This window comes from Triticum dicoccoides, chromosome 4B, assembly GCF_002162155.2.
Source record: "Triticum dicoccoides isolate Atlit2015 ecotype Zavitan chromosome 4B, WEW_v2.0, whole genome shotgun sequence".
Lineage (NCBI taxonomy): Eukaryota > Viridiplantae > Streptophyta > Magnoliopsida > Poales > Poaceae > Triticum > Triticum dicoccoides.
Genome location: NC_041387.1, coordinates 368,683,388 through 368,692,051, shown reverse-complemented (window position 1 = coordinate 368,692,051; position 8,664 = coordinate 368,683,388).

Genomic DNA, 8,664 nt, shown 5'->3' with positions numbered 1-8,664 from the left:
CCCATTCAAAAGAACAGAAGAATATCTCGAAGATAGCCGAGAGCGCACCCAATTCATCCATCTCTCATCAAAACCAATGCATTTCATGACCCCCAAGATGGCTTCATGCTCTACGGTGTCAAATGCCTTGGTGAAGTCCAACTTGAGCAACACGATGGGTCGCTTAGAAGATTTCCATTGGTATAGATATTCAAAACAACATGCCAGACAATCCTGTATTGAGCGACACCTAAGAAAACCATACTTATTCCTGAGGATACACTGAAGAATGACCCTTTGAAGTCGGTTAGCAAGCAGCTTGGTCAGAAATTTGAGACAAGTATTATTTAGTCAAAGAAATAGGCTAAAAGTCTCCAACAAGCTCGAGGCTAAGTTTTTTGGGGATCAGCGTGATTAGAGAGCTGTTGAGACACTCCAGGTTACACCTGCCCTCATAAAGTTCCAGAACCAGTTTCAAGAAATCATCCTTGATGATGCTCCAGCAGCGTTTAATAAAAAGCCCAGTGAAGCCATCGGGTCCAGGAGCACGGTCAGGTGGCATGTTCCTGACAACATTGTTAATTTCGTCATCAGAAAAAGGCTTCTAGAGATCTTCTAGCCCATGAACTTTGGAGATCAACCTGTCCAGGTCAAAGCACATCTGAATTCCACTAGATTGACCCATTCTGCTTTTAACATCAGCCAAGAACATAGAAGCCAACTGCTCGTGGTCAGAGATAGAATCACCATCCTCATTTCTAATGGAAGAAATAGTGTTCTTCCTGTACCTTTCAGTGGCCATGGCATGGAAAAACTTAGTGTTTTCCTTCCCAACTTTGATGGACCGGATAGTGCACCTCTCCTTCCAGTAAATAAATTGCAACCTTATGATTTCCTTAAGATGTAATTTTACAATTCTTCTGAAGTTCCATTCAGGCCAAGTTAATAATCGAAGCTCCTCAATCTCATCAATGAAAAGAATGACCTTATTGCAGTCCCCAATGATAGCTTTAATCTTGGACAGCTGAACATGCCATTTCTTCAACTCATAACTAAAAGCCTTGAATTTAGCAGAAATATTCAAGGCAGCTGAGAGCTTACCAGAAGGCTTAGCCCATACCCTAGCAACACAATCCAAGAAACCTGGCAGATCAGCCCAATAGTTTTCAAGCAAAAAACCTTGGCTTTAGGAATAACACTTGCAATTGTAACCACACACGGGACATGATTAGAATTCGTATGAGCAAGAGGCAAAACCATGGAACTGCGATGATCTGAAGTCCAAGCCACAGAGGTGAAAACCAATCAATTTGCTTAAGGAGGGGATTAGTTTGCATATTCAAACAAATATATTGCCTACCCTTAATAGGTAATTCCACAAGACCCAAATGATCAATAATCTCATTGGAAAGAAAAATGCCATTGACATTAACACTAGGAAGATTATGATTTTCCAATGAGTGCATGAAGTTAAAATCACCAAGGATTAGCCACTTAGCATCAAATTGAATATTAAGATTATATAACCATTGAGCGAAATCATCACTTAGTAGGCCTTGGCAAGGGCCATAGACAGACACCAAGGTCCAACGATCCCCTATGTGTTGGGATGTGAAATCCACCATGATGCCAAAATGTCGAGCCTCAATTAATTTGCCCAAAAAGAAAGCTAAATTCTAGACTAGCAGAAGCGCCCACTGAGGGAACACACACAAAATTATCAAAGCGTCGAGGACAGAATTGCCGTAAAAACGTTGATCAATATGAGAGCATTTAGTTTCTTCTAGGCATATAACAAAGCATCCACTTTCATTAATCTTATGCCTAACCGCGCGTTGACGAGCATCAGAATTAAGACCACGCACATTCCAACAAAGTACTTTCCAGTCTCTAAAGGAGTTCAGATTCAGTACAAACCAAGCAAAATAAAAGCGGACATAGACCATGCAATGGCCTACAAAACCCAGCTAAGAGGGACGCATTGAAGTTCAGCCCAAATAACATAAGAAACTAGAAATGATGATTCTACGGGTACACCATGAACCCCATAAGTAAGATAAGTCACTAATCATTGGAAGAACTATTGCTGGCGGAGGTAGAAGGATCAGCTGCAAGCTTCTCTGAAGATATATTCTCAGGAGCAATACCAAGACGCGCTCCAATGCACTGAAGATCAGCAATGGCTGTCGGCAGTGGAACAACAGGAGCACCTGGAGGAATGTCATCGGGCCTGGAAGATGTTGTAGGAGTGGTCGGCTTGGTTTTGCACTTCTTCATAACGCGAGCAGAAGAGGAGGCTGCTGGACTAGAGGCTTGCAAAATACCATGGTACGACGTGGAAGGTGAGAAAGGGTGTGCGAGGGAGTGGTGACCAAGCCAAAGGGAAATCAATTGGGGGAGGTGCGGGGGTTGCAAAGTTGTTTGGAGTAGTTATGGGCCGAATGCTACGAAAATATAATCTAAACCCACTGGAACAAATGCCTTCACAAATTAATCCAAGGTTGGAGTCCCCCTCGCAATGTAAATAGCTCCGGCTCTACGAGGCACTACTAGAAAAAGGCATGTTACTGACACACCTATTTTTGCCATTAATGGCGCACTATAGGAGCCCCACTATTATCACGCCATTAGTAATTTTTAGTAATGGCGAACATTTGGTGCGCCATTACTATCACAGATAGTAATGACGCACCTATAGTGCGCCATTACTATGCCTAGAGGTGCGCCATTACTATCTGACTTAGTAATGGCGCACCACATAGAAGGGCGCCGTTACTAACAATTTTTTTTCAAATTTTTTTTAGAATTTTTTTCAAAACTTTTTTCAAAAAAAATTCCAGAATTTTTTTTTCGTTTTTTTCTTAATGTCGGGTCACTATGGCTTAATCTTGGGTCACTATGGCTTAATCTCAAGTCAAATCGCACTCCCTAGTCAAACTTCCCGAAAGGTCACCGATCCTCACACTACTCCAGCCCAAGCACGCTTATCTTCTCAGCTCTATCAAACCCCAGCACCAGCTCACTTAACAAACACTTGTTGATATATCTGGCATATCAATCCTATTAAACCTTGTTGATGTCTAGGACTTTGTTCATGTTCATGTTCATGAGTGTGATGAAATTTTGAAAAAGTATTTCAAACTTCCGTTCATATTACGTATCATATTTTGAACATTTTTTCCCAAAAAAATTCGAAACTGATTTTTTTTCTGTTACTAGTGGCGCACCTAGCAAATGGTGCGCCACTACAAAGTTTGAAATTTTTTCCATTTTCCCCCCTCTAGATCTTAAAAGCCCCGTATCTTTTATTCTGTTAGGTTTTTGGGGATTCTAAAAATGTTCAATGGGGTTCCCTAATTGAATTCGGATGTAACTTTTCGAGTAGATGATTTTTCATATAAATTTTTTTTAATCCGAGTTCGTATGCAAAAGTTATGCCCATTATACAAATTCCAGAGAGATTTTGCAAATAACATCAAAATTCATATTCGTAAATTTTTCAAACAACTAGACCACATATCACATGGGAAACTTATTTTCTTTTATTTTTTTGACATTTCCATCATTTTCTTTTATTATTTTATTAAAACTGAAAAGGCGATCCACAGGGGGGTGCATTTGAAAGTTAGTAATGGCGCACCTCCACAAAGTGCGCCATTACTATGTGTACCAATTGGTCAAACCTTGGTCAAACTTAGTAATGGCGCACTTTGTATAGGTGTGCCATTACTAAGTTTGACATAGTAATGGCGCACCTATGCAAAGTGCGCCATTACTAAGTTTGACCAAGGTTTGACCCAGTCATACACATAGTAAAGGCGCACTTTGTACAGGTGCGCCATTACTATGTCAACTAGTAATGGCGCACTATCCCCTGGTGCGCCACTGCTAACAATTTTTTTTCAAAACTAGTAATGGCGCACCACACCCCAGGTGCGCCATTAGTAATATGTCAATAATGGCATGTGCCTTAATGTCCATATTAGCTATAGCCGTTTTTCTAGTAGTGAGGGATGCAGAGGTAGCTTGAATGTGTGGAAGATACAACGTGCGAAAGTGAGGTCAACCAAGACATAGATAAATAGAGAGACAAAGTGAGTGTGGTCCGGCATTCGTTGAAAAGATATATATGCTCTGGAGAGATATTGTCTGATTGAGCTTTTGGGAAGGGTGAGGGTTGTAAGAGAGAGCTTGACAGATGATCCATTCACAGACAGGTAGATATATTTTGTGTATGGGAGCAAGCAATGTCAATGGATACATAGATAAAGGGAGAGAGATTGATCAAGAGTGGGTTGTCATGCGACCGAAAGAGTGAGACGGGTTGGAGAGAGTGACCGAAATAGACAAGGCTCTAGGAACTGGAGGTGACGGCGCCAATGGTGGTGAAGGAATTTGTGAAGCAGCACATTGCTTCCCTTCAGCGCCATTCTCGCCCGATGTGGGACTTCACAGACGCCGGAGATCCGATGAGGCTGCAGAAGCCATCGCTTGTTGCTGATACCTTGAGCATGGTGCTCAAGCTTCTGACTGGTGAGTCCGAGCCCGTTGACCGTCCGGGGGTGGCTGCCTTCTCTTTCTTTGCTCGAACAAGGCAGCCTTCATGGGGCAAATGCCTCTGTTCGACGAGTGGGGGTTGCTTCCCGAGGGCATTGAAGGTCCCTGCGAGAACCTTGTCTTCGTGGCTCCTCTCCTGATCGACCCTTCCGCGTGCGCCCCGAGTGTGGAGGCAGGGGCGCGCGCCTCCGTCAACTGTCGAGAGCTCCTCCGGAGGTCGGGCCCTGCTAGAGGCTCAGGAGGCCGAGGCTTCTGGGGCCCTGGAGGGAGCTTCCGCGGAACTGGTGCAACCCCAAGCTCCGGAGGTAGGGGCTTCAGACGCCCGGGATGGTGGCTCCAGAGTGGCTGCTGGCAGCGAGGGGCCCGCCAACGGTCCCGGAGTCGTGAGCCAGGAGGTCTCGCCTGGTGCCCCTGCCCCCAGGACCCCCGCTCCAGATACCATGATGAGCGCTCCCCCTCTTGAGGATCGCCCGTCGGGGTCTGGTCGGCGCCGCCTGTGCCTCAAGTCGCTCTTGAAGAGGAAGAGGTCCCCATGCCGCAATGACGGCACCCATCAGCCGCTCAAGCCAAGGAGATACGTGGCTGCCGATGAGTAAGTACCTTTGCTCTTGTCCTCCTGGTGAGCCGCGCTTTCTTATGGTTGGGGTTTTGCAGGGTCCCCATGAAGGCAAAACCTCATGAGGTCGGCATCTTCAAGGACTCCAGCTTGACGCATGTGCGCAACCCCCAGCCGCCCCGATCCTGCGCAGGTCGTGGGACCAACTTCGGTTAACACGACGCCGCAAGGGTGCCCCGGAACCGGGCCCCATGCTCCCTCACCCCGCGTCTCTACATGCGAGACAGAGGGTGCACCGGTGATCCATCCTCTTGTCATTGCCGACAGGGGGGTGCGCCCTGGGCAGGCTTCGTCTTCAAGTTGTGGGGCTACACCTGCCAGCCCCCGGCCGGTGACTGCCGGAGCACCCAGCGCCTCCCGAGCGGCCTCCGGGGCCGGCGAAGGTCTTGGCAGCAAGCTCGCACTCGCTCGCGGGCGTAGCACGGTGCGCTTCGGGCTCTTCAGTGAAGTGATGCATGTGATGGTCCATCTTGGCGGGGAGCTTGCCAACGTCGACACCAGGCTTGAGCCAGAGAACAGCCGCCTAGAGGATGAGTGGCAGCGACTGAAGGTCACCATCAACCTTGGGAAGCTTCAGCGTGGCGAAGCCGAAGCGCGAGCGGCAGCCTCGCTCACGGCTTCCCGTGAAGCTTGCGCCCGTGCCGTGAAAGAGGCCGAGGCAGCAAATCGCAGCCGCGAGGCGGCTGAGGAGCGGGAGCGGGAGCGAGATCTTTTGTCTTCAAATGCGCCTCTGCAGCGTGAAGTCGAGGAGCGTCGCGCCCTGCTTGCCTCCTCACCAGGAGAGGTGGCCCTTGCCGAGGCGGAGCTCTTGAGGCGCCACGAAGATCTGACGCTGGAGGCTGTGGAACATAGCTTGGCATTGGAGAGGCTGGAGGTGAGGGAGTGACAGGCCGCCGTGGCTGAGGACGCCGTTGCCACCTGAGAGGCTCATGTCCAACTGGAGGTGGAGGCGAGGGTGGCGAAGGCGCGTGCTTAGTTGACTGGGGGGCACCGCCTGGACCTCGAGCTGCTCAAGGCTGAGCTTAAGGGCCGGACCTCCGCCCTGAGGACTGAGCTGCAGGCTACGGAGCAGCGTGAGAGCACTGCCCAAGGAGCTCTGACTTCCTCCGAATCAGCCCTGAATTCCGCCTGTGCCGAGATATCCTCTCTCCGAAAGCAGGTCGAAGACACTGCCTCCCTCCTGAAGAAGGCTTCGAGTGAAAAGTGTCACCGCCTGACATTGGAACACGAGCATGGCTCCATGCTCCATGGTCTGGGCGTTAGAGCCAACAACGCCTTAGGTGCCATTTGTGACAAGAGTGCTCCTCACCCACATGAGAACGACTATGCCAGCCATCTCCGCCTCTTTACTGATATCGTGACCCTCCTAGAACAGTTAAATATTTGGTACGGATCTGATACTCAAGATAGCCGAGCTAGTTAAGATGAATCAAAAACTTCTACGATGAGTCAAAACCTGTCAGGATATGGTTATGCCTCAACTCACTGTTTGGAACTCGAAGGATCTGTATTTAGTGGAGAAGCCCAATGCAAGGAGTCAGAGCTTGGATCTTCATCAAGAAGATCTATTCACACGTCATGGAAGATTGTCAGTACAGCCACAGCCATCAGAAATCACCCTCGGATTTGTGAGCCAGACATATATTTCAGCCAGGGTAATCTCAAATAAGTCAGCAGATATGAAAAGAAGTGGAGCCAGTATAAACGTGAATATGTGAGGTAAGATCTGTCAGAATGTGGATACAGTGAAGCAAACCACCTCAGAGACAGTCAGCCAGTCAAATAAAATTTAGTGGGAACAACAATAAAGGGAAAAGGATACCCGAGTTGGAAACGGTTTCCTTAAGGTCAGATATATTTAGACTTCTTCCTTGAGCAACCAAATCTCGAGGACGATATTTCTTTAACGGGGTAAGAGTTGTAACAGCCTGAATTTTGGACCTTTCTTTTTCTTTTGATTTTCTGAGGTTTTTCCCTAAGTTTTCTTTTTCCGTGGCTTTGTGGTATGGAAACTGAAGAAGGTGACTTCTTATTCCCTTCCAGAGTAGCTTGTCATACCCTAATCCATCCCTACACCCTATCATTTACATCCTAGCTCAAATCCCAATATTCTTTTTATTGGGAGTATTCCTTTTCTATTAAAGGAATTATTCTTTTTGCCCTAGGTTGTTAGGCAACCTATATCTCCATCACTCCTGAAATTCCCAAATAATTCTCATAAATTGTTTGGGTCATATCTTCCTCAAATATGGCAAAATATTTCATTGCCATGTTCAAAAAATATTCCTCCAATAATTCTTTTCCTAATCTGCCCTAAATGGCACTTTGTGAAGCAAGTGCTATTTTCCTTTTGCCAATTGACCTCAAACTCCTTGGCCACCTTTTTCTATCCATATCATTGCCACATGCCAAAATGCAACCTCATTTGCCTAGTAATTATTTTTCTATGATTTTACAAAGTTTCTGCTCAGAAAGAAACTTTGTGAAGGAGGTACAAGCTAGGCACATCCAAATGAGTTGAAATTTTTCATGGCCCTTCATGTCATCATATCATAGCCCTCCACCAAAGTATAGATCATGTCATGCCTTCATGTGAGCTCATCTTCAATTCTTTTATTCTATCCAAATTTACAGTCTGTGAAGCAAGTATATTTTATCTTGCTCCATTATGACTGAAAATTTTTTTAGGCCTTCTATTATCCATATAAACTCCCTCCAACAAATTGTGGCTCAATCCATCTACCAATTTTCCCTCTAGAATTTTTGCAAGTTTTTGGTCAGTGGGGATGTTTGTGAAGGAAGTACCATTTTGGTTTATCCAAATGGTATGAAACCTTTTTCAGCATCTTCACATGATCAAATAACTCAGCCTTGCCCAAGTTGATCTAAGTTGATACCCCATGTGAGAGCATCACCATGATCTTGATTCTGGACCCATTTTGTAAGTTGCAAAGCAACTATATCAAGCTTTCATCCATTTGCCTCCAAAACCCCCAATATTCTTGTCTTTCCGTAGTCAATGATCCCAGACAACACCATTTGACCCAATCATTTCTCTGTTGAGCACAATGGCTTGATAAAGTTTGATGGAGCAAACTTTAATAGAAGACTAACTCAGCTGCAGAGCTTCTTATGTCGATCCATCACCTCCCTCAGCTTATATGTTGCAGGGACTCATCACAAGACAGCTCGCTGCAGCCTCTTGCATTCCCTCCTTGCCGGTCACAGTGGTGACCACCATCCTGGCATGTCATCTGCGCGCTTTGGCGCCACTGTCTTCTTATTCCTCTTTGTGTGCTTGTTCCCCCCTCGCCTAGCCTTGTCCAGAGCCTTCCCCGAGCCGTCGCCGTCCCTCTGGAGCCCTTGCCCCCTCCATTCGCTTCCCCGGAGCACCATCGTCGTCGCCACATAGTTCATGCCCGTGACCACATCGTCTTCCTCCCTGTGTCTTCTTCCTCTTATTTTCCCCGAGCTCTGCGTCGTCTCCGTGAGCTCTGCGCCTCATCCGCGTC